The 26,780-nt window shown below is 32.4% G+C and overlaps 2 protein-coding genes across 2 annotated transcripts in view; one reads left to right on the top strand and one right to left on the bottom strand.

Moving 5' to 3' along the window:
• Nucleotides 1–26,780, bottom strand: part of LOC134697296 (tumor suppressor candidate 3-like) — a 182,328-nt gene that overhangs the window by 30,884 nt on the left and 124,664 nt on the right. The gene's annotated exons all lie outside the window — the stretch shown is intronic.
• The window catches only part of LOC134695682 (interferon-induced very large GTPase 1-like), a 40,502-nt gene continuing 28,792 nt past the window's right edge, over nucleotides 15,071–26,780 (top strand). The window contains exon 1 of the mRNA XM_063557028.1: nucleotides 15,071–15,196. The gene's annotated coding sequence lies outside the window, so the exon portion shown is untranslated. The remainder of the gene's footprint in view (nucleotides 15,197–26,780) is intronic.

Here is a 26,780-nt window from a genome sequence, read left to right as displayed (position 1 = left end):
TGGGTCAAAAGTATGTTTTGCTGATAAATGTTGCTGGACTAAGTTTCGGTCTCTGATCTAACTTTTGAAGGTACCAGAAGATAATAACTGTTTGGCCTGTTGAAAAAGTTTTGCTCCAACTGCTCTAACTTTTTGCGAAAAATGTATCATGATTTAGATGCGATTATATATATAGCCTTATATAGTGCACGTATTGCCTTTTTCCGGATTTTCTGTTGCAGGACAAACAGCAAACGATTACATATTAAAAATCCTAACCATTCCCGATAACCAACGAACATGATCCGAAGCAATTTTGGAACCAGTAACCGGAAGTTTCTGGTGTGTCGTAGTTCTCCTCTTATTTGATGCGTTTCCCTCATTTTTAGTTTGTAACTCGGCTTTGGGTTTTTTTCAATCGATTTATAAACTTTGAAAAGCGGTATACTACTGTTGCCTTTATTTATTCAAGGCCTTGCTGTAAACAAAGACAGAGGAAACGTACAAAATAAAGAATAACCAGCTGATCACCGTGTATCATCGGTACATTGGATATCGCTTTATAGGTATTTCGAAGCATGAAAAGTTATATACCGTACATTCATTTAATTATGCACCGTACATAATGATTTATGTGGTCAGTTTTACATTGTACACAACGCATCTTTTCGGAATAAAATATTGAAAAATAACATATGTATTAAATATTTCAATGCCTATAATGAAAACAGCTATATACATGTATATATATAAACGCCTAAAAAGTGTACATAACAACACCAATAACACAAAAAGATAATCGCTCTACAGTGAAAATGAAAGAATAGTATCATTATTCGACAGTAAACATGACTCGCATAAAGAAAGCATCATAGTGGAATTCAGTTCAATATGAAAAAACTGAATGACAAAACGTATTCTACGTTATACAACTTTAATAATTGTATTGAAATGAATATTTTTTCTGCAACAACATCTTGCCTGTTAGTTATAAAACACCTGCACGATCTGTTCATGAAATGTCCTAAATATTCACCTATTTTGGTATATATTTCACAGCTATTCGGCTTTAGGCGCGAAAAATCCCGTTCGCATCTCTTACTTTGTTTTATTAGTATTATGTGTTTCTTAACATATACATTTTGACTAATTTTCTTCTTTTTCTTAAAAAAAAAATCCAAAAAAAATCGTCTGTTTATTTATCATTCTACATCAGAAATTTCTGGCATATACAGTGAAAATGATATTTTAGGATCCGCACTTTACATACACTGATATTCATGAAACATTTTAATGATGTTTTGAAAAATATCCTGCACATGTATTAGGTCCAAGTACTACGAAAGCCGATAAGGGTCATACATTGTGTCGTAATTACGACATAGCATGTCGTAATTTCGACATAACATGTCGTTATTACGACATCACAATGTCGTAATTTCGACATAACATGTCGTTAAAACGACATCGCTTTGTCGTAATTTCGACATTTCATGTCGTAATAACGACATCACTATGTCGTTAAACGACATAGCTATGTCGTAATAACGACATCGCTATATATAAAATAATATGTATTATGATTGCCAAGAGACTGAATGACACAGAAATTAACAACTATAGGTCATCATAATGTCCCCAATAATTAGAAAAGCCCCCGCATAGTCAGCTATAAAAGAGGGAGGAAAGATACCAAAGGGAGAGTCCCCGAAATGCTGTGTGGCAGACAGTGTTATTAATTAATTATTAGCTCCCTTGGTAAAACTCCAAATTTCATATTTAATGTATTTCATCAGAGACATATAATACAAGAGATTGGCAACTCGGCGAAATCCCGTGATTTCACTCGGCCAGATTTAAATCTCGCGAGAATTCTATGGTTAATAGAGTCTTTATCAAAGTATTAAAGGTACTCGAAGAAATGGTGAAGTTGAAGCATGAATTAACTGTTTCAGTGTTAAATTTAACATGATAATTAATTGAATAATTTTAGTTCATACGTAATTATGTATTTCAATGTCATTTTAATTTTGATTATTTGTATTATTGAAAAAGAGACATTATTTGATATTGTATTAAAAAGATGATATTAAATAATTAATACGTTATAAATTGCATGTCTTGTATCAGACTGAGTTAATTTTATTTGATTATTTCATAATGGGTTTCTGTTAAATATACACCTGTCTCGGAGACATAATGTCACAGTGTGACATGTATATTCGGCTTGAATTATCCGATGGTCAGGTAAATCACAACCTGTTAAAATGAGTTTTATTTGACACATGGTACACACGAAGTAGTTACAACACAGGTGTACACACTCCTTCCGAAAATATTATTTACAAATAAAATTAAAAAATGTGTAGAAAAAAAAATTAATTTGTTTGAAAAATATCGTTTATCATGATCGACTTTGTCTTATATTTATAATTTGTATAGATCATTAAAAAATTATTACTTTCTGGGTTCATTATTAATTTGGCTTGTATTGGGTTGATTTTTTATGATTGTCTGTAAATTGTTTTCTAATTGTGTTTTTCGAAATATTATGAGCTTGCATCCAGCTGTTTTTATGATTGTCGGTAAATTTACGGTTTCTCCTTTTCACGGATTGTGTATTTAGTTAGGACTAATTACATTTAATGATCATTGCAAAATTGAAATATAAGTCTCACTTTTGACCGCAAATAGAAAGGGATTAACCATATTGTAAGCGTAATGTACATGTTTCCCTTCTTTTTTTTACTTTAAGACTAGTTAAAATCTCCTTTTAATTTTGAAACAGACATGGACATGTGTGAATAGTTAAAACAACATTTTGACTTGATTGTTAGTTAAAACCCTTTTTTTTTTACTTTATACAAACTGCACGAAAATGTGTCTTCCTTTGTTGTTGATCAGGCTCATTTAATTGATGTTTGCTTAACGTCCAGTGGCAAATATTTCATTTTTGTTGTTGATCAGGTTGATTTGATTGATGGTTGCTTAACGTCCAGTGGCAACTATTTCATATACTTTTTTTACATATTGATTTGCAAGTGTATGACATTCATTTTTTTCTGTACAGTATATGCAATATAATGTCTAACTCTCCACAAGAAACCAAATGATACAGACATCAACATTTTAAGGTGACCAAAAGGCTCTAAGCAATGCATAAAATTCATATTGCACTGTCAACTATACAAGGTCTATTTAAGAAAAAGGTTTAACACATCAAACAAGAAAACTCACTGTCTTATTTATGAACAAAATAATAAGAAAAAAAATCCAAATATGATATATACAGCAACACACCAGTGAATTACAGGCTCCTTACTTTGGGAAAGCACATAAATACATAATAAAGGCATGATAATAGATTTAACCATAATCACAAGCCGTACAATTTTATGTTCTTGTTTGTTATTTTTTTCCCCACAGTAATCATATTAATAAAACCTATAAACCAATTAATGTGGTGTGGTGTTTGAAAAAACCAAATTACATCTGTAAAAAAACCACCTTCATACATCCCAGTATTCTGAAATGAAAAGGACCAGTCAGACTGAGAATCAGAAAATGTACATGTATTTATGTATACAATATATCTAGAATATCACTACAAATTATTCCATCCTTTTTCAATAACTAAACCAAAATGTGAGAGAACAAAAACAATTCCAGGTATAAATAATATTTTTATTATCAAACATTTATTCATAATGTTACTGTCAATGATAACTGAGAGTTTTATGATTATTTCCCTGCAACTGATCTGGTACAGTTCAACTATGCAAATTTCGGTATCTGTACAGCTAAGGATATATACATGTATCAGCGATGGTAACTTGTAATAAATTGCATACAGTGAAAGGGAAATGGCAAGATTCTTCATCTTTATTGTGTGTCTCATTCACTGCAAATATCTCAATTTCTTGTGCAATCAGTTGCTCTGTGCCTTTCACTGGTGCTAGAAAAAGAAACAGCATGACAATCAAATTTAAGCGTTCATATTTTTTTATTCTCTTTCCATCTTCAGTGTGGATTGCAACTGGAACAGATGTCTCCTCCATACTGGTACCAACAGCTGTTCCTCGAGGATTACTCTCTTTTTAACTCCATTTGTTAATATCTACATCTTTTCCTCTTTGGCATTCTAAATTAAAAAAAAAAGATAGAGTTGAATAGACTATTTGTCTTACTTGTAAACTTTACTTCCTACACGTATGTCATACAACATTCTGCCGGTTTTTATTATGCTAAATCAGAGACATATATTGTATTATATGTCTCTGGCTAAATCTATTTTAAATTTCATTTTGTCATGTATAGACCTTTCAAGCTTGCTATAGGTACACATTTTTGATCATGTTTGTCAATTGTTAAACGTGGTACCGTGAACATACAATGTAAGTTGCTGACATCAATGTTAACTTTATTTAGTCTCTGCTTCTACATATTTTGTAGGTCTCATGAGGGTCTAGAAGGGGTTTACAAAAGCATAACGGACTGAAAGTTGCAGGACATAAAGTCACAAATTTAGTAGAACAAAAAGTCACAAGACAAAAAAATCCCAAATAATCTTTTGATAATTGTTTGTATATATAAGAGAAATATCTTTAAAACATCATTAAAATATTCATATTAAAGTTACGAAATGTGTTATTATATTTGAAAAATGAAGATTTATTAAATTTTGATAATACAAACAAAAGACTTATTGGCACCATGAAGCCATTTAAGTGCCAAACCAGTTTGACATTTTGTTTTTGGTAACAATTATTTGATCATCTTTGATATGTTGTGATAATTTTTGTATACAAAGTTGGTTTGTATACAATAGTTAAAGAATAGAAATAAGTGTTTTTTGTTTAAGGAAAATAATCAAAAAAAATAATTGTGACATTTTGTCCTGTTGCTTTCTGACACTGTCCTTCATTCATACAAAAGAGTATCGGAATAACTGCATATTTGAAATCAGAGAAGTAAGGACAAGAGAAAACATCTTATCAAAATATCAAGATTAGAGAATGCGGCGTTTTACGTTTCCGCAAATTGGCATTACTTTTCCGCGAAAAAAAGATGACGTTTCCGGAAAAAAAAGTTTACGTTTCCGCAAATAAATATCTTACTTTTCCGGAAAAAAAGTTACTATTCCGAAAAAAAATTTTTACTACTTTTCCGCAAATAATTAAGGAATACCTATTGATCGAAAGCAAAGCTATAATAAAAAATGAATATGTATTAAGTTAAAGGTCATCATAACATGTAAGTAAAATACATTATTAAAATGTATGAAAACGTATGTTCAAAAATATCTTGATATGAGTTCATAAGTCAGTTCTGGCAGAATATTTGCAGCCAACACGTCGTACAAAGTTCATAGTAGCACATTCACAGTTTACAAATTTTGTATTTTGTTCAGGAAGGAAGTCCATCTTCTCCTTTTCATATTTCCAAACGGGTGCTTTTACAGTTAGAGTTCTCATTTGTATGTAAGATGTTGTCTTCAGTTTCAATAACACATCGACAAAGACAAATGTGGCTAGCGTAAAACTGCTCGTTCAGGTAAAAGACTCAACACCATTCGTTGTTCTCTTTTCCTCGGGGTCCAGGGTGATGCCCAAATGGTTGGTGGAAATCTCAATTGCCATCTATATAAAATTCCAATATATAATCGTCAGATGGAGCATCGGTAATTAATTCAACAAAGCATTCTTCAATCATGTCAGTTGGCAAGTAAGCCAAACCAAAGATTTCTCAATGAAGTTTAACTCATCCTTACCCGAGTCAGTAGTTATATCCACAGGCACTTGTCTCAGAAAAAAATTCCTATATACCTTATTATAATAATAAGGTATATAGGAATTTTTTTTCTGAGACAAGTGCCTGTGGTTACGACAAGTGCCTGTGGTTATATCTAGTAAATTGTAGCTATACTGAGATCAGAACATTTTCTTTATTAAAATTAAAAAATAAATAATTTATCATATATGTACATTCAAATCTTTATAATTTACCAGGTAAATTTGCGGAAACGTAATAAATACAAATTGCGGAAACGTATATTTTAAATTTGCGGAAACGTAGTATTGGGACTTTGAAAAATTAGCGGAAATGCAATACGCCCGGAGAATGATGGGGTGCTAAAATAAATAAAGAATAGAGAATGATGGGGAAAGTTACAAAGAAAAGAGAAATGAATTGGGAATGTCTATATGTCCATGGTAATACAAATATATGCCCCGCTGATCTTATTTTAACAAGAAAACATTTGGAATAAATACAGGCTCATTAAAATGCATATTTATTTTATAATTTCTAAGTTTTATGAAAAAAGGTAAGTCCCGCATAGCCGGGTTTGGGTATCAATGTGAACAAAATAAATCACCTTTGATGGTATTTTATAAAAACACTATTTAATAAAAGTATACGAAAATAGTATCATTTTAACAAGATAACAATCGGGAAAAGAATAACACTATGGAATTGCATGTATAATCGTAAATTTCTAAGTTTTATGAAAAAAAGGTAGTTCTCGCATAGCTGGATTTGAGTATTAATGTGAAAAATAAATAAATCACCTTTGATGGTATTTTATGAAAACACTATTTGATCACAATAAACGAAAATAGTATCATTTTAACGGGATAACAATCGGGAGAAGAATAACACTATAAAATTGCATATATTATCGTAAATTTCTAAGTTTTATGAAAATAAAATGGTGGGCCACACCGGTTCTACAGCATTGAAAGAGGGGAAGCTGAATGGACCGAATTTAAATAGGTCTGCATTGGATTATTATCATCATCTCAGGACATTATATGGGGACGAAGTCCCCAATTATGGTAGAAAAATCAATGAAAAAAAAAAAAAAAAAATCTGGGAAAATTTCCCGAATTTTTCATTGTACTAATGAACTCAAAATCGTTAACGTTTTTTTTCAGATCTAGTTCCTGTTCCGGTTTTCCCGCATTTGCGCAGAAATCTGTCTTGTTTGCATGAGACTTTGATTTTTTTTTTTTATTTATCAGTCTAGTAAAACATAAGATTGGATCTCAATACAAATTCAATTTTAATAATTGTTTGATATAAAAAAAAAACGTTACGTTACCTGATGAAAGCGTTTCTTTTGTTTACATCGAATATGACGTCATAACTTAAAGAACGTCACAGCTAATTCCCTAACAACAGAACCAAAATCGGGAACGTTACGTACGGTATTTCGGTTTCGTTTATCAATATGATTGAATTAAAAAATAATACATACAGACTTCGTCCCCATTCACAGGTTATGCCTGCCTCATATTAGTATAAACAAATCGGTGGAACTAGTTAGATGTATCTTTTGAATATACTTACATGCTTTAGCTGTGAAAGCAATTGACATAAACGAGAAAACAAATCTGTAAGCGTATCGTCTCTCTTTACAACAATGGCGAAATTTTCTCATCTCGATCCTCCTTCATCCCAGGTCACATCATAATCCCAAGCACTTCCGGTGGCCAAGTGATTTCATTGGCCGTTATATAGACTCTACTTCGAGTTGCCAATCTCTTGTATTATATGTCTCTGATTTCATTAATAAATAATTTACATGAAGCCTAATAAGTATATATTTGTTAATTGCATAGCTTTTGCTATTTGAATTCATTGGTTAAAGATATTTATTTATATTGTAACGTTTAATATTTGCATCGTCGCAAAATCTTTGGTTACCTTCTTTGGATACCTTCAGGGAGAAACTTATATATTTTTAGATACCATCTATTTACAATTGAATGACCGGCCGTGGTAAATCTGAATCCCCATACCCCCCTCCCCTGCATCCGCCAATGCAAACATTGGGCACGATGTTCCTACAATTTAAAGCAAAATCTTCCAAATTTCATCCGCGAAACAAAATAAAAATGTTAGAAAACACGAACCAATAATAAAACAAATTCAGTTTTTACAGCTCTTGTTCATATATATACTACGTAATTTCTAGAATATTGGAGGATTAGAATAAGAAAGCTATGTGAAAAAAAAACGGATGTCCAACTTTACATTTATGAAAAACTGTTTTAACTCTTATGTATAGTGACCCTATTTCTTATTCTCTGATCTTCTTGATTCTTGGCAGGAACAAAGACATGTGTCGGTTCTTTGTGGCGTTAAAGCCGTTATTTTGCCAAATTTCATTTGACTCGGTGGCTGCAGAAAATTAATAAAAAGAGTAAGACAATAATAATATCTAACAAAAGTACAAATATTTGCCTCATGTGAGTTCAAATATTGCTGATCTTCTCTACACTGTCGTTTTTCAAACGGTAGCCATTTTGTCCAAGTTGATATTTCATTTTTCAAAGCAGTTAACGCGTATTTTTTATAATTGATCAAAACAAAAGTTAGATACACGAAGAGTAAAAAATGCCAAGATTCTTTTCTTATTAACAACATATTTGGGTCTCAAAGGAATAAAATGCTTCCACACATTACAAAACGGTAGCCAATTTGTCCAAACGTCTAACGCTAATTTTCGACGTTACATGTGCTAAAGTTTCAATTAAATGTTCATGATAATTAAAACAAATCGTGTTATGAAATTTGGAAAAAGAGGTTGATGATTGCTGCCGAAAAAAAAAGAATAGTGCGTGTTGCTATAGACTCCGTCCGGGGACATAGGTTCGACACAGGTTAAATTTTGCATTTTTTTTTAATCGTTTATAGCTTTTAACGATTTATTTAAAAGAATTGGGAAATGGGGAAAATCCCATTACATGAACTTCGTCCAACTTTTGCAAAGACAAATTGGAGACACCAAGACAGTCCTCTAAATGTAAAATGCGAATTAAAATTTATGTTACGGAAGTACTCCAAAATAGATCATTTAAAGTCGTCACTTCAGTAAGGTGCAATCACCAATATTAATCAAAGTACTGAAGTACTGAACATCAGAGGACCTCAAGTTGTGTTGAATTATTGATAAATGACAGGTGTTTATATTATACCGGACAGATATGTTCACCTTACAATATAGTACAAATAATATAATTTGCTATGCTATATTATATCTGAGATACTGACTTGAACTAGGATACTTAACTTTGTGAATTATCAATGATTATGTGGTCAAATGAGAACTGTTAGATTTGCATTATGACCATATATTTGCACACATACAAAAATAGTTAGCATATAACTTATAATAGAGAATCAACATAGCAAACAATTCTTCGAGTAGCTATATAGTCACTCACCAATGCTCTGACACTGAACTATGATAAAGAGGTTTAAGACAATCATATTAAAACAGACAAATTGTAATATTGGAGCTAAATTAAAGATACCAGATGAACAGCAAACTCATACACCGAAACTTACAATTCCATGACTAAAACTAAAAAAGACATGCAGACAAATAAAAGTACACTAAAAACAACATAGAAAACTAAAGACTGAGCAACAAGAACCCCACCAAAACTTGGTTGTGATCTCAGGTGCTCTGGATGGGTAAGCAGATCCTGCTCTACAAATGACATTTATTAACAATGTTTGTTCATGTAGTATCCATGGCCAGGTCTTCTACTTTCTGGAACATTTAGCTTTTGGATCAATCACTAATGGAGTGGATGTTAACACAGCAATATTACTATCCCTTATTCTAGATTTCTGTTGCAGTCAACAAAAACTTTTTTAATATTCAGAAATAGCTTCACTGAGTTATCTTGGTTTTATTGCAACACAGTCAATCATTTATCCATTATATTTAAAAAAAAAAAAAAAAAAAAATAAGAATCTGCAGCTATACATGTACATTGTACGCCCCCCTCTGAATCCGCCACTGACAGTATATATACATATGTATAATCTCATTCCATCATTAATATTGGTCATTGTTGGTATAAATTTATCTTTAAGCTATCTTCTAACAGATACTTAGTATATAGTATGGTTAATAGTGTGAAACCACTGATTCACTTCTTGTCCAAAATGGCCTAAAATATTAACTTTAACATAATTTATAAAGCTCCAAAAAGTTCACAATTTAGTTTCTCAAATATGGGTATATTTCTAAAGTCTTAACGCTCAATAAATCAGTTCTTTTCATAAAAGTACATTTTATGTTCCAAATTTTGTCAAAACATGATGATTTAGGGCAATTTTCAGACCTGAAAGCTTTAAGCCTTTAAGAATAAAGATTTGGCCACCACCTACAGTGTACCATCCAAAATGTTCTGTGACCAAAAGAATCCAAATCTGATATATAATTCATCAATATAAAAACTTTTTGGATCTTGGATGGCAGCCATTGCTGCCAAGTTTAATTGTTCCAACAACAATTAAAGTTTTACCATAGTTACATGTATCTGTGGTATAATTTTCACAATTATTCAATAGTTTTGTTGTGTATGATTTACAAAAAGAAAAATAGTGATGGCAAGACTTGAAGAAGGCCGCCTGATTTTTTTAAGTGACATGAACAACAGAGTCAGTGTGGGGCCACTAAGCTAAACTGCCCGCTTTGCACCAGTCAATATAAATGAATGCCTAGGGTGGGAATCGAACCCACATACACCAACTCTGTTGTCCCTATATTTTTAAATGAACAAAAAATTGTCAAAAACATATTAAAAAAAATGTATAAATTGGTTAAAATAATTATCAATTTATACATGAAAATATCTATAGATAGCTCAAAGGTGTCAGTATTCACCTCAGAAACTAACAAAATCTTTGAATAGACTTATTAAGAAGGGATATAGTAACGATACTGTTATCAGGTCATTAAAGATTGCATATTTTGGCGTTCATATTGATTCACTTATCGGGTCTTTGCATTGGGACTGAACACATTTATTCAAAAAACAGTTGTTGGCATGACAAGTTATGTTCTTCTTATATGTTGTGATGGTATCATTGGTATGATACTAAACCCCTAACAGGAAGGATTGTGCTTGATATTCATACTATAAAATCATAATCTTTCAGTCAGTTTTATTGAAGTCTGGAGCTGGCATGTCAGTTAACTGCTAGTAGTCTGTTGTTATTTATGTATTATTGTCATTTTGTTTATTTTCTATGGTTACATCTTCTGACATCAGACTCGGACTTCTCTTGAACTGAATTTTAATGTGCGTATTGTTATGCGTTTACTTTTCTACATTACTCATAAATGTAAGTGATCATATTTGCGCAATTTAAGATCTCATGGGTGCTCGTAGTGACAGTTAACTGATTGTATTTACTCAAGTAATCATGTATGCGTGAACAAATGTCTAATTCAAATACCTAAAATTTTACATGGATATGGTTACACAACTTAATAATTTTGGCAATACATGTAATGTGACATGTATTGTATTGTCCAAAATTATACAATACTACAACTACAAGGAAGACTTAAAAAACATAACAGTTACATTTGTAATCTATATTTATACCTCTAAAACTGTAAGGATTCTCCAAATATATCTAGAGGCTAGTAAATGGTACGGACAACGCCATTAATTGTAATTCAGTAAATGTGATTCACCCAAATTCTGACTTTCAGTGTAAAATAAGACTCTTGCTTTTACGAGCGAGCAAGAGTCATAATTCACACTCAGAAATAGTCCATCTCTATCGGAAGAATAAGAAGTCGAAGATTCTCTGAATATTACAAAAAATACAATTATTTCAACCAATAATTATATATAATTACTTACAAATTCATTAACAAAATCCACTTTTTTTCTAGTCAAGGGACATAATTCAAATATACTAATGCAAGTAACTAAGTCGGAGAAGGAGCGGAAATCCGAAACAATACCTTAAAAACAGAAAATAGTTCAACGTGTGTGTCCAAAGTGATCAATCTACTTGTTATTTACGAAGAAAAGAAATTTAACTTAAAAAATTGTTGAGATCTTTAAAAAAACCCAAATAGTTGCATTTAAGAATACAAAGAAAGTAACCTTATCTTTAAGGGCCTTGCAGGTTCTTGTTACTCCTACACAATCTGCTGGTATTGTCAAAATGGCTGCGGAGGACGCGGCCTGAAATAATATTTTAATATTGTGTCAGATTAAATATTCCTGATTTTGCTACTAAAATATTATTATAGACAAATATGCTACAAACGGTTTAAAGATGTTACTCTAAATCAAATAATTGAAATATAATTACCTTTCTGTGTGTAATTGCGTGAATTGATTTTCTCTCGTTTATCGTCAAGCTCACTCTTGCTCACCTGATGAATATGCATTCTTGATATTCATCCGCAACAACAATTTTTCGGTATATCATTGATATTGAAGATCGTTTGATTAATATACGAATATTTCTAACAACAAAACTTTTTCATATTAATAATTTGCATTTAAAAAAATCAAAAAAATCTTAGTATCCATTGAAAACGTGAATTTAAAAGAAGCGACAAGGAATTTTATTCTGCACTATTTCATAATGTCGGTTATTTTCCCAACACTAATTATATATGCATTTCTTTGATCTTTGAAGATCTTTGAAAAGTAGGCGATGGCAATACACCCGAGGCCCCTCAGGGGCCTCTGATGTAAAAATCCAGTTCACTGAATGTTTTACTTCGCGATTTGTTCTGCTACTTATGTTATAACTGTCGTGATTAAAGTAATTCCTGTACTAGCGAAGCCGGAACTGTTCGTCAATAGAGACTTGTGCATGAAATGGAGGTAATTGAAAGAGGAACCCCAAATAGCGACGAAAACCGTTTCATCGAATTAATAAAAACCCGGGATTATATTTGCCGTTTTCGCGGACGATCCAGGAGTAGATTACTATATTTTAAAATGTATATCAGATTTTTGAAGTTAAACACTATAGATGACTTGGGAAATAATTCGCATGCAAAGGTTCAAGTAATTGAAGGGGTATATTTCGACAAAAGTGCCAGGGAAAATACAATTATATTCAAATTTAACCAAGGGTAAAAATGTTCGATTTACTTGCAGAGTGTCAGATATATTTGTATTGGGGTTGAATTAAGATATAGAAATTTTACAATGACAGATGATATGCACCTTTAAAGTTAAACATCCTATGATAAAAAAAAATATGGAAAACCGTATACATGTACTTCCGACCCATCTTTCCTTCCTACATTACTTGCGACAGTACTGCATTTTAAGTTGAAATAACTTAAAGGGTAAACATTATTAAATCGATTTCCACAACTCGGAATTATTATGTAAAGTAGTGATTTGGTCCAGTTGAAAAAGGTCAAAAATTAGCATTTCGGAAGCTGTCAAAAGATTTCAAGATCCCCTTTACCTAAAATTATCCATATTTTGAGTTAGAGCCGATGAATTTTTCTATAATTTTGATATAATTTGTCCCAAAAGTAGTACAACACACTGTAAAAATATTATTGAGAAAGCGCAGGTGGGATTTTTTTTTATTTCCATTTATTGTCTAAAAGAAATGCACTACGAAATAACTCTGTACTCGGACCATGTTATGGAAAATGTTTTAAAAATATTTTTTATCGCCATACATTTTAACGTGATTTTGATATTTACACAACATTGTTCATCATGTTTTTAATACAACAGGGTTATAAAAGGCATGTACTAAAACGTGGAGTGGAGTGTTGGACTGGAGTCATGGAGTGAAATATACTTAACATATTCAAAAATCAATATCAATTTAAAAATTATTTATATTTGGTTATTTTTTCAAATTGCAGCACACAATGATTTTATATTATTTCATTTGACATATTTGATTATTCCTCAAAGTTGGATAATGTTTTGGGTAGCATATACAAAACTTTTAGAAAAATACACATAGTGCTTATGTTAATTTTCAAATTGTGGTAGGTTTAGTCCCTAGTTAAAAAAAAATATATGTCTTATTCCCGGTAAAATATGTTAGAATCAAACAGAGGCTAAAAACTCATCTTGTGATAAACACAAAATATTAACAGTTTTGATATAAATGGACTATGATAATTTATAATAAAATTAAATTGTCAATCAACATGTTCTCATTTTGATTTTTATCTTACATGTTAATTTAATGACTGTACTATTTAAAATACTTTGATTCTTCCAATTAAAAATAGATAAGGAAAATGTATCTAGCCACCATCGCCTGTCCATAGTTCCCATAAAACTGTCATTACTATAAACCAAGAAACTAAATGACTTTGATAGATGAGAAATATTGTTGTTTTTAATTAAGTAAACCGTTAATCCTTTTCTCTTGAAAAAATGTGTGTTGTAGAGAAACAGATTGTTTCAAGATTTTAGATCTTGGACTTGAATACATTCTATGATCGTATCTTTTTAACACATTCAAGATCATTTGGAACATTTCTATGTTTTAATATCTGAAAATGATTGTCCAAAGCCGAATCATTTTCTTATTATTCCAGCTAAGAAAGTAAGATGGAATGGTTGTTTCGTTAAATCATGTCTTTGAACTTCAGTGTCTTGTCTTTAAAATTATTTACACCAGAAAGTTGTTAACTACCTTAAAGGCAAAATTGCCGAAAACCCCCCTCCAAAATTATGGAAAGCTATCATTTAACATTAAACTTTTTTTTCATATTGTTTGGAGATATAATCTTAAAAAATGCCCATGACACAAATCAAAGGTGAATTATATTGGTATAAAAAATCATCTTGTGATAAAAATGAACATGGATGCAGTTGGATTCTGCTGAAACATTTATTCTAGGATTTTTATAGCTACACATGTATACAAAAATATCTTATAAATTGGTTTAATTTCATAACTCCATGTTTTCACTCCTTGACTCCGCTCAAAAACTCCAGCACTCCAACACTCCATCATTCCACTTCACAATTCCACTCCACCGTTTAGTACATGCCGCTATAAAACACAATTGTTTTAAATGTTACCATGCATCATTTTTATGTAAAGGACAAACGATTAAAAATTAAAGGCACATTTTTGTTATTGTTTTTTTTTTATAAGTCTAATATATAATGAATATTCAGTACAGAGAAAAATAATTTACAGGTCATTGTCATTTCCATGAAAACCGTCATCACTGAAAATATCTAGCATGTGGAATTTCCAAACTATAAATAGATTGGATTTCCACATGTTCTTAAAATAGGCGTCATACGCATATATTCATACACACATTTCGTCATTTGTACATTTAAGTGTTGAGCAAAAAAAGGGAATGATATATCTTCATTCTTGTGATGAAAGATTGATCCCTTCCCTTGAGAAGTATACAAGTAAAGACTAAAAGGTAAGCAATTAAATTTCATCATGTGACAGATCAATAACATAAATTGGCGAATTTTCAGTACGTCTAAAAGAGGGTCTCATTGGGGCGGGGTTCCGATCCCGCATCCTGTTTACTGTTTTGTCAGATTCCCGTATCCTGCTTACACTATGTACGAAAGCAATTCTCACTTTTAGCTCACCTGGCTCAAAGGGGCTAGGTGAGCTTTTCTCATTGCTTGGCGTCCGGCGTCCGTCGTCGTTAACTTTTACAAAAATCTTCTCCTCTGAAACTACTGGGCCAAATTTAACCATACTTGGCCACAATTATTATTGGGGTATCTAGTTTTAAAATGTGTCCGGTGATCCGCCCAACCAACTAAGATTGCTGTCGATCATGGCTAAAAATAGAATATAGGGGTAAAATGTATATTTTGGCATATAACTCTGAAACCAAAGCATTAATGGCAAATCTGACAAAGGGGTAAAATTGTTTATCAAGTCAAGATATATCTGTCCTGTAATTTTCAGATGAATCGGACAACCGATTGTTGGGTTGCTGCCCCTGAATTGGTAACTTTAAGGAAGTTTTTCCGTTTTCGGTTACTATCTTGAATATTTTTATAGATAGAGATAAACTGTAAACACAATAATGTTCACCAAAGTAAGATCTACAAATAAATCAACATGACCAAAATGGTCATTTGTCCCTTAAGGAGTTATTGCCCTTTATAGTCATTTTTTTATCAATTTTTCGTATTTTTGTCTCCTCTGAAACTGCTGGGCCAAATTTAACCAAACTTGGCCACAATCATTATTAGGGTATATAGTTTGAAAGATGTGTTCGGTGACCCAACCAACCAACCAAGATGGCCGCCATGGCTAAAATAGAACATAGGGGTAAAATGTAGATTTTGGCTTATAACTCTGAAACCAAAGCATTTAGAGCACCTTAAAAGGGGTTAAATTGTTTATCAAGTCATTATCTATCTGCCCTGAAATTTTCAGATGAATTGGACAACTTGTTGTTGGCTGCTAACCCCAAAATTGGTAATTTTTAAGGGAATTTTGCCATTTTTGGTTATTATCTTGAATACTATTATAGATAGAGATAACTGTAAACAGCAATAATGTTCAGCAAAGTAGGATCTACAAATAAGTCAAACATGACCAATTTAACCCCTTGATCCTGTCTATATGCTGTTATCAACACATTTATTAAGACTACATGGTTAAAGTATTTAGCACGAACACATTGTTTACCCTTGAATCAGTTTTGTATATAAAGAATATGGACGAGACTCGTATTTGTCCAATGTGTTCATGCAAATCCGAGGAGTCCGTATAATACTTTGTTCTCGAATTTTTTGAATATTCTCCTATCATTTGCCTATACGAAATAAGTATTTTGTCGATATAAATGAGTACCTAAGTACTAACTTCCCCCGACATTTGCTTTACAGAGTGACAGCTAGGTGAATATTTTTATAAGGTAGATCCAAATGTGTGTAAACATGTTGACACTTTTAGTGAAAAGATGTTGAGTGAAATGTACACTTACAGATGTTCGATTTTAGAAAGTTATTAAAGCTAAATGTGATTTACGTGTGCAACTTAATTGATTTGATCTCTAAATGTTGAGAATTTATATTAATATAATGCTGTTATATTTTACATGAATGTTGATTTTTTTTTTAAAAACATGATTTTTAACTATGATATTGTCCTACCGTATGTGTATTTGAATTCCATTGTACATTATGAAAATAACACATAGCTGAGAGGGTGATAGAGCAGATTGTTACCCCGAGAAAACATTGTCAACTGAGGCGAAGCCGAGGTTGACAATGTCTTTTCGAGGGGTAACAATCTGCTCTATCACCATCTCAGATATGTGTTATTTAATTTATTATACTGAATGTTCTGTTTTTACTGTCGATTAAATTTAAAATTCAAAGTAATAAACTATGACATCTTGTACATAACCATCCGTATTTAATAAAGCGCACACTTGATCATGCGTCTCTGTGAAGGGTGATAGAGTATTTGTCATAGGAAAGAGTCGTGTTTAATTAAGCGCACACTTGATCAAGCGTCTCCATGAAGGGTAACACAGTAAATTGATACCCTCGTATTAGCCAATAAAAATCTGGCATTTTGACATGAAGTATAATAATATTCATTGTATATGCTCTAAGACGCATTTGTAGGTACCCTGTCTGCAATTGCCCCCGTTATAAAGGGATTTTCTTAATGAATATAATGACAACTATATCATTTACTTTGTAAAATGTGCAATTTCTTCCTGGAAGACATAACATGACGAAATATGGAAAACAAAAATGCGCCAATCTATGTTTTAATAATACTTAAAAAATCATAAATGGAAACATTTACTAGGCATACGCCGGTAAGTTAAAGGGGCACAGGCTGTCAAATTTATGGTCACCGATTTGACTCAAATTCTCATATTTGATTTATAACAATGTAAAACATTTATCCACACTATCAAAAGTCTAAAATAAACAGTTTACAGAGCATGGGGTAGATAAAATATAGGTTCGTTTCGTGTGTATTTTAGTCCAGACGCCATCTAATTAACTATCGATTTGACCTCAGATGACCATATAAGCGATGTAAACATAAATAAAGATATGAATAGATTAAACCAACACGTGCAATTGGATTTTTATAGGTCTGTTTGATTTGATTTTATAGATTATGAATAGATGTTTCTCATTGCTTTTAACCGTATAAGAATGATTTTATGTGCATCGAATTAGTAATCAAATGATTTACCGTAGTTTCACTTTCATTGTTGACATTCTTTTTTCTTTAAATAACCAGTACACGTACAATGCATGCGTTGTCAATCTCTAGCTAGGGGTTAAATTGAAGTTCACATGAATACGAATTTAAAGAGGTCGACTCATTCACTTGCAAGTGAAAACCTAATTATCAATGTTGCTAAGCGTAATTTGACAAAATTGAACCTTTTGGCTGCAAAAAGCGAATTGTTATTTCACTATTTCACTTTCATTATTGATTGAACAAAAAAAAAATCAAACTTTAAATTTTTTATATATCTCGTAGCTAGTGCCCCTTTAACATCAGTATGTTGATGGTTTTCTAAAACTGAAGAAGATTTATACACAAACCACATTTTACATGTTATGTTTGCCCCCCCCCCCCTTTCTCTTTATTTGCACCAATAATAGAGGTAAATATTATATGCAGGGGCGGGTCCAGGTAAGGGCGTAATGGGCGTACGCCCCCCCTTTAAAAAAAAAAAAAAAAAAAAAAAAAAAAACTTTCTTTATTATCTGCTAGTATTGTATTGAATAATGGCAATTTATCATACATACTCTGATTTCTTTTTATACTGATTCCCCAATTTGATGGGTCATCATCAACCGTAAAATTTCGTTTCTCGGAGTCCGGCGTGTTCGACTATGCGATTAGTATCCATTGTTGGTGATGTGTTAAAGAATTTGCCAAAGATGTCGATGTCCAAAAAAAACCCGTCAAAAAACCTTTAAATCGTATCAGGGTGTCTTAGATCTTAGATTACGCCATGAGAAATCCACGTAAAATGGTTCTAATCAATCCACTCTAGTAATTGAAAATGAGAGTCCGTCAGTATTTTTCTGTGTTCATTTTAGGGTTTGCACATGTATACTAGAAATATGTATATTTCCACATTAAAGCAATACTCAGAACGAAAGAACTTTATTCTTCAGTGTTTATTTGTCTTGTATCATGTGTGTCGTTCAACGAAACCCGAACTTAATCAAAAATAGAGGGATTACTTCATAATTCGATGCTAAATTGTTGAAATTCAGGAGCTTCTGAGCTTCCCTGTGGACCCTCAACCGTAATCACCCCTCTGTTCATAAAATCCTGGCCTAGGAATTGAAATGTTAAGTAACTCCTTATACCCTTGAGTTTGGAATTTCTCGTTATTGGTCTACTGCTGTTAAGATCCATCCAATCATTTTAATATACCGTAGACAATTAATTTTATAGTTAAAGTGTCACACCCGGACACTTTAACTATAAAATATACATGCTCCAAGTCAGGAACCGTTACATTAGTGTAATTCTCTATTATTTTATGTTTTTAAGCCAAAAAAAGGTCCAAAAAAGTTTTCGCCTCGCTTCGCTCGGCGAAATATTTTTTTCTACGCCCCCCCTTTCAAATATCCTGGACACGCCCCTGATATGTATATAGAAGATCTATATTGAAAAGGGACTGTTTAAGGTGTGTTATTTTGGTCCTCACTGCTCTTCAATTTCGTACTTTGTTTGACCTTCATAACATTTTTTTATCTCAACGTCACTGATGAGTCTTGTGTAGACGAAACGCGCGTCTCGCGTAAATATAAAATTTCAATCCTGATATCTATGATGACTTTATTTATGACATAGTTATGACAGTATTTTATTACCGTATACTCTATGCGCTGCAGTAAAGCTGCCTTATGCGAGCACCCTGGATTTGTGTTCTACCCAATAAATGCTGATATACTTGCCATTGTTATTATCTATCTGGACATTTATATTATTTATAACTAATTGAACAGTCTTTTCATACTTTTAATTCTGCATTATAAAAAATATGACAAAAAAAACCTTAAATGATCGTCGAATCTTAAAAAGTTTTGAAGTATCACATAGGAAGAAGAGCACATTAGGAATCCTTAGGCAGTTTATTATCCACTGAGCTTTTGGCTAAGATGATTTGTCAAAGAACAAATGTATAAAATATTTAATCGCCGAAAATCTGTAAAGACAAGAAGTTTAGATTTCCCAAATGGCAAAAGTCGTAGGAATATTATTTGTCGTCAATACGTAGTCAACTACGTCAGTAGTCTATTAAAATAAATTCAAATTTTCATGCTGTTGGCGGCAATTTTAATTTAGAAGACGAAATTTTCGTATCTTTACAATTTGGAGGCAGGGGTTCAAATTAGCGGCGGTCCGAGGTCCGTGATCTTCCACTTTTGCAGTCGGACTTTCGACTTCGTTTTTAGCTACGCCCGACGAACTTTCAACTTGAAAGAAAATAACTTTGCAAACCTTTTAACCAAAGTCTCAAAATCAAATAAACGATCTCAAAACTTATTTTGATCTTTATTATTCATGACAGCGATGTTCATTTTGTTCAACCGCTAGCTTTATAAAGAAAATCGCCGACAAATAATTTGTAAATTCGAGTAAAATCGTATCTGACTGACAAAAACAACATTGAAAACAAAATGGATGCCGTGAGAAGACAATTACAAAATCGGATCCGATTCCGGAGTCGGATAAGGGTAATTCCGGTTATTGGCAATCAACTAATAAAAAATCCAGACAGGTGACAAATTACATATACATGTATGCATCTATACTATTAAACGTGAAGACCTCATTTTGTGTCGCTTCTCTTCCTTCCACGATAAATTATTCATCATGCCTCTGTGTTTTATAGGTAACATGCATAGTCGCATTTGTCATCCATTCTTATGATTATTCAGATTGTGTTATTTTTGGAGAAAAACGACAAAAAAGGAGTCCGGATATTGATTTCGTCATCAGACTGACTTTTAGTCATAGATAATACTTGCGGTTAGAAACATGCACACAAGTACAACCAATCGTATGATAGATAACAAAAAGGAAAAATAAATAAGCCAATCAAAGCGTTCTCCATATCATGGTGTTTAGATCGCAAGAACCACAACTATTATACCTCTTTAGAGAGGACAATTATTTTTCGCGTTTATCTACATGTAAACAACGATTATACTACTTTAATATATAGAGACTCTCTGTATTCTGTCTACTGTTTTCTTTGAAATGTTTACTATTTAAGGGGTCATACCAATTGCATATATTAAAATAAGTAAAACATGTGGAAACAAGAATGTGTCCATAGTACACGGATGCCACATCGGCACTATAGAGTCCGGATATTGATTCCGTCATCAGACTGACTTTTAGTCATAGATAATACTTCCGGTTAGAAACATGCACAAGTACAACCAATCGTATGATAGATAACAAAAAGGAAAAATAAATAAGCCAATCAAAGCGTTCTCCATATCATGGTGTTTAGATCGCAAGAACCACAACTATTATACCTCTTTAGAGAGGACAATTATTTTTCGCGTTTATCTACATGTGAACAACGATTATACTACTTTAATATATAGAGACTCTGTATTCTGTCTACTGTTTTCTTTGAAATGTTTACTATTTAAGGGGTCATACCAATTGCATATATTAAAATAAGTAAAACATGTGGAAACAAGAATGTGTCCATAGTACACGGATGCCGCATCGGCACTATATTTACTAAGTTTCGAGTTGAATGGACTATAACTTCATCAAAAACTACCTCGACCAAAAACTTTAACCTGAAGGGACGAACGAACGAACACACGGACGGATGTACAGACTAGAAAGCATAATGCCCATAAAAGGGGCATAAACATTTATTGTTGAAAGTGAAAGTACTGATTTGGCAAAAATGAAAGTAGGGAAGAGATTAGAGGGAGACAGGACCTTTTTCGGGACGTCGGGATCGGGTGTTTTTTTAAACTCGGGATTTTGGGATTGATCCTTACAGAATCCGGGAATATATTTTTCGATTTCGGGTAAGAATTTCTTTAAATTCTGCATCTCGGGATTTCATGTTTTTAAGCTGGGGATTTCGGGATCAGAACCCCTCCGACCACCCCTCAAATTAGCCTTAGTCGTTCTTAATCATTTATACAAGATTCATATCCTACCATTGGCATGTTAATAAGGCTCTCAAAAGAAAAGAAAAACACTGATGGATTGTCATAGAAGCATATCTTATTAGACTTAAATATATAATGGTCTATATAATCAGTTACATTTATTTCATGTTTGAAGCGGTGGAAATTTTTAATTTAATTTGACTTTTACCAAAAGATGCATTGTAGCAAAGGAGAAGAATAATTGTGGTCTGAGGCCAGAAACACGAAAATAATAAAATTTAACAGAAAGGAAACAAATATCGAACTTTGGAAAAAGGGAGAGGGCTTTTGATACCTTTTCTGAAATTCTCCATACGTAATATCTTCTACAAAAAATCATCCTACAACATTTCACAAGCTGTATATGCCCGCGATTTCGCGGGTGTGTTCTAGTGGTAAATAAATATAAACACTAGAATTGAAAACCAAAAGATGTATGTAAAAGAAAGCAAAAGCAGAAAATATTTTGTACAGAAACTCAAACTTTTTGACAAATTTTAATGTCAAAATCCAATACAATGTGACAGCTGGGAACAGTATATCTTACAATATATGTGTTCCAGGTGACAGTATACATTTTCTTTATCAGTGATAAATGTTGATAATGCATGTTAGATGCTTTTAAAGTGTAAATATATAACTGCAATTTCAATGTGTATTTGTTTCTCAATTTTCACGATGGGTCAGTTAAAATAGTTGAAGTCTCTTACTTTATTTCACAAATAGTGCAACTAGATTATATGATACCTGAATCTAAGCAAATCATATGATATATAGGTGAAGGCCACTCTATCCCTTCCTGTTTGATAACTTTGAAACTGATGAGACCCCCACCCCTCAACCCTATACATGCATGTATGGGACAATATAACGAATCAAATGAAATACAGGGGGTCCCTGAGGTCATCCCACCCTCCTGTTTGAGAACTTTGAAACAGTCGAGATACCCAGCCCTAAACCATATATATTCATGTATGGGACAATATAATAAATCAAATGAAATATGGGGGAGTCCCCGCAGTCACCCCACCCCTCCTGTTTAAGATTTTGGAAAAGGTCAAGAACCCCACCCATAAACCATACATGTTCATGTATGTGACAATATAACAAATCAAATAAAATATAGAGGAATCTCTGGGGGTCACCCCACCCCTTAACCATATATATTCGTGTATGGGACAATATAATAAATCAAATGAAATATAGGGGGAGTCCCCGCAGTCACCCAACCCCTCCTGTTTGAGATTTTGGGAAGGGGCATAATCCCCACCCATAAACCATATATGTTCATTTATGTGACAATATAACAAATCAAATAATACATAGGGGGAATCTCTGGGGGTCACCCCACCCCTAAACCATATATATTCATGTATGGGACAATATAACAAATCATATGAAATGTAGGTGGAGTTCGTTTGGGCCAATATAGCCCTTCCTGTTTTGAAAACGGTCAAGATCCCTACCCTTAAACCGGATATATTCAAATATGAGACAATATAACAAATCAAATGAATTATAGGGGGAGTCCCTAGGGTCACTGTACACCCGCCTGTTTGAGAACTTGGAAACAGTCGAGATCCCCACCCATAAAACATATATGTTCATGTGACAATAATTTTTTTTGATAACAAATCAAATGAAATATAGGGGAGTCTCTTGGGGTCACCCCACCTCTTAACCACATATATTCATGTATGGGACAATATAACAAATGATATGAAATATAAGTGGAGATCGTGGGCCACTCTTCCCCTTTCTGTTTGAGAATTTGTAACGGTCGAGATCCCTACCCTTAAACCATGTTTATTCATGTATGGGACAATATAATAAATCAAATGAATTATAGGTGAGTCCATAGAGTCACTGTACACCCTGTTGTTTAAGAACTTGGAAACAGTCGAGATCCTCACCCCTTAACAATATATACTCATGTATGGGACTATATAACAAATCAAATGAAATATAGGGTGAGTCCCTGCGGTCACCCCACCCCTCCTGTTTGAGAAATTGGAAATAGTTGAGATCCCCACCTCTTAATTAAATGAAATATAGGGGAGTCACTGCGGTCATCCCTTCCCTCTTGTGTGAGAACTTGGAAACAGTCGAGATCCCCACCTTTAAATTAAACCATTATATTTTCATGTAATGGACAAAAGATCTAATCAATTTTAATATGGCTAATTTTAAAGAAAACATCTTTCAAGCCCAAGAATGTTTGACCAACTGTTTTATAATTACCTGTTATTTTATTCCAAACTAAGACACCATGGACTTGGGATAAAGTTGGGGTCATTTACATTTACTATGGGCAGGTCAGTCAGACCTCACCTTTGATCCCTGTGGTGATAAACATTTGTCTGATTTGTGTCTCATAACTTTTGTACTGTAGAACACAAACTTGCAGGGAAGCTCGTACTAAATTCATCTAAATTCAACTTGAACTACTAACAGTCAACATATACCAACGCTAACTATCAACTATAACAACTGCAATAATTGCGAACTTGTACCACTGCAGACTCATGACCATGAAAAAAATATACTTGATATATGCGTTGCTTTTGAAAACCTTGATAAAATATGAATTATTTGCCTTGATGATTAATTCATTAAATGAACATACATGTACAATATATGAATGTTTACTGTTTGTTCTTTTAAATCTTTTAAAAAGAAAAAAAATGAAGCAACATTGCCACAGTTTTCATAATTATGTTTGCCTTGGTTTTTGGTTAACTGCCTACAGCGCTTAAAGTGCTTTGATTTTGTTAGAGTTATCTCACTATTCGCTGTTTATCAAGTGTTTGCATCTCCTTTGCTTCAAAAAACGATAGTGACAATTTTTTTTCTAAATTATTCGTAACATCATCAGAAATATTTGGATGTTTGGTTCGAAGCGATCCGATGAAATTTTATAGAAGATATCGTCCGTTAACAAATAAATTTGTCGGCATATTTTTTTTTTTAACTCATAACACGTTAGCAATATAACCCTGGAATCAAATTATTTGAGGCCCCTAACTCTTTACTTAAAAATGACGTCAAGGTCAAAGGTCAAGGTCATGTTCTCAATTTGGACTTTTCCTTGTTTTTTTTGCATTTTCTCAAATACTTTTAAATATATATATAAAAGAACAAGTGCAAAATGTTTGCTTTATCGTCATGAAGATATGTTACATTCTAATTGTCCCTGTGAGTGCATCTCCTTTGTAACCGTAAAAGAAAGCGGCAAATTCATTTTACCAAATTGCTTGTTATATTCTCAGGGTGTTTTGTCCATTTTGACTGAAGCGATACGTAAACTCCATATGAGAGTTATTTCCCCTTCTGTTTTAGACATAAGGGATAATATATAATTTTTTAGCATAAATAGTTATTATTGAGACCTAAGATAAACTGAGGTCCTTGGTTCTTTAGATGAAATTGTGGCCAAGGTCAAAGGTCAAGGTCATATTCTAAATTTTGACATTTCCTTGTTATTTGATCTCCTCTGTCACCTTTATAAAGATATATATGTAAAAGAAACAGTGCAAAACGATGCATAATTGTGATTAAGATATGATACATTAAGTCTGAAACAAATCAATGACATCTTATAGGAGTTAAATGTCCCTGTAATGATTCAATTTAAGGTTAATTGATTATTACTCCAACTTGGAACATGATTAAGCCAACGAATCTTTCTGTTGGTTGACAAATAACCTTGAAAAATATCTATTGGAAGTGACCTTGAGTGAACCAGCAGAAACCATTTTTGCACTTATTTCATGGAAAAGTATCTAGAAACTATATATTTTTAAAATATGCATATATTACCCCAGAGGTTACCTTCAATAAACCGGAAGCGCATAATATCTCCCTTATTACAGGCATATAGAAACCATATACTTTTTTAATCAGTGTGAACAATGCTATCATGTGAGACCGGAAGTGACTAGTTAAATCCTTTATTTCAGGACAAATTACATAGTAACTGTTTTAATCTTTTGAGCAATTAAAACATATTCAGTCTCATTGAAATATATTAATCACAGTTTATTCCAAATTAAAGTTGTCATATAGTACAGACAAAATATTACAATCTTCCCTTTTTTAGAACATCAAAAGTCAATACGATCGTTTTAAGGTCCATTTCGTCTACCCCACAAAATCTTGTTAGGCAATACAATGTTGCCTTTCCGTAAATGGAACGAAACAGAACAAACAAACAGGCATAGGTACATGTAACATCACAGATATTTATAAACACGAAACCGGTTTTCATATAGGTATCACCCATGCGTCTAATTTAAATGGTATTTTAATCAGCTTATTTCTCATATTATATTTACTTTAATCATAATCTCAATATGAAAAGGTTATCAATTATCATGAAAATATGTAACAAAGTAAACCCGAAATAATTTCACAAATCATAAAATTTGGGATAATAATTATCCTGATCAAAAAGAAAAAGGTAAGTGAAATACATAGAATAGTCCGTTTGACTTCTATAAATCTTAAGAAAATGATTCTTAAAAATCCATTCTTCATGTCCTTCATGTATTTTATTGTATAATATATATAAACTCTGACTATAAATATCATAATTCTGAACCAATAATAAAAAAAAAAGTTACTCATTTGGTCTCTATGTTAATTTTTTTTTCTAATATAAAACACTAAATGGAGTAAGTAGGAGTAAGTATGAGTAGTGTAACAACCTTCCATTCAAAACAAAAACATGAGACATGCCTTGTGCTTTAAACATGTTTCATCATGATTGTACCATGTGACTTTACTCATTAAAAATAATTTCGTCGGGTTCTTTGATATACTAATTATACTAATATACTTAAA

This window comes from Mytilus trossulus, chromosome 14 (assembly GCF_036588685.1).
Source record: "Mytilus trossulus isolate FHL-02 chromosome 14, PNRI_Mtr1.1.1.hap1, whole genome shotgun sequence".
Lineage (NCBI taxonomy): Eukaryota > Metazoa > Mollusca > Bivalvia > Mytilida > Mytilidae > Mytilus > Mytilus trossulus.
The sequence above is the reverse complement of the archived record's forward strand: the minus strand, read 5'-3'. Positions and strand labels throughout refer to the sequence as shown.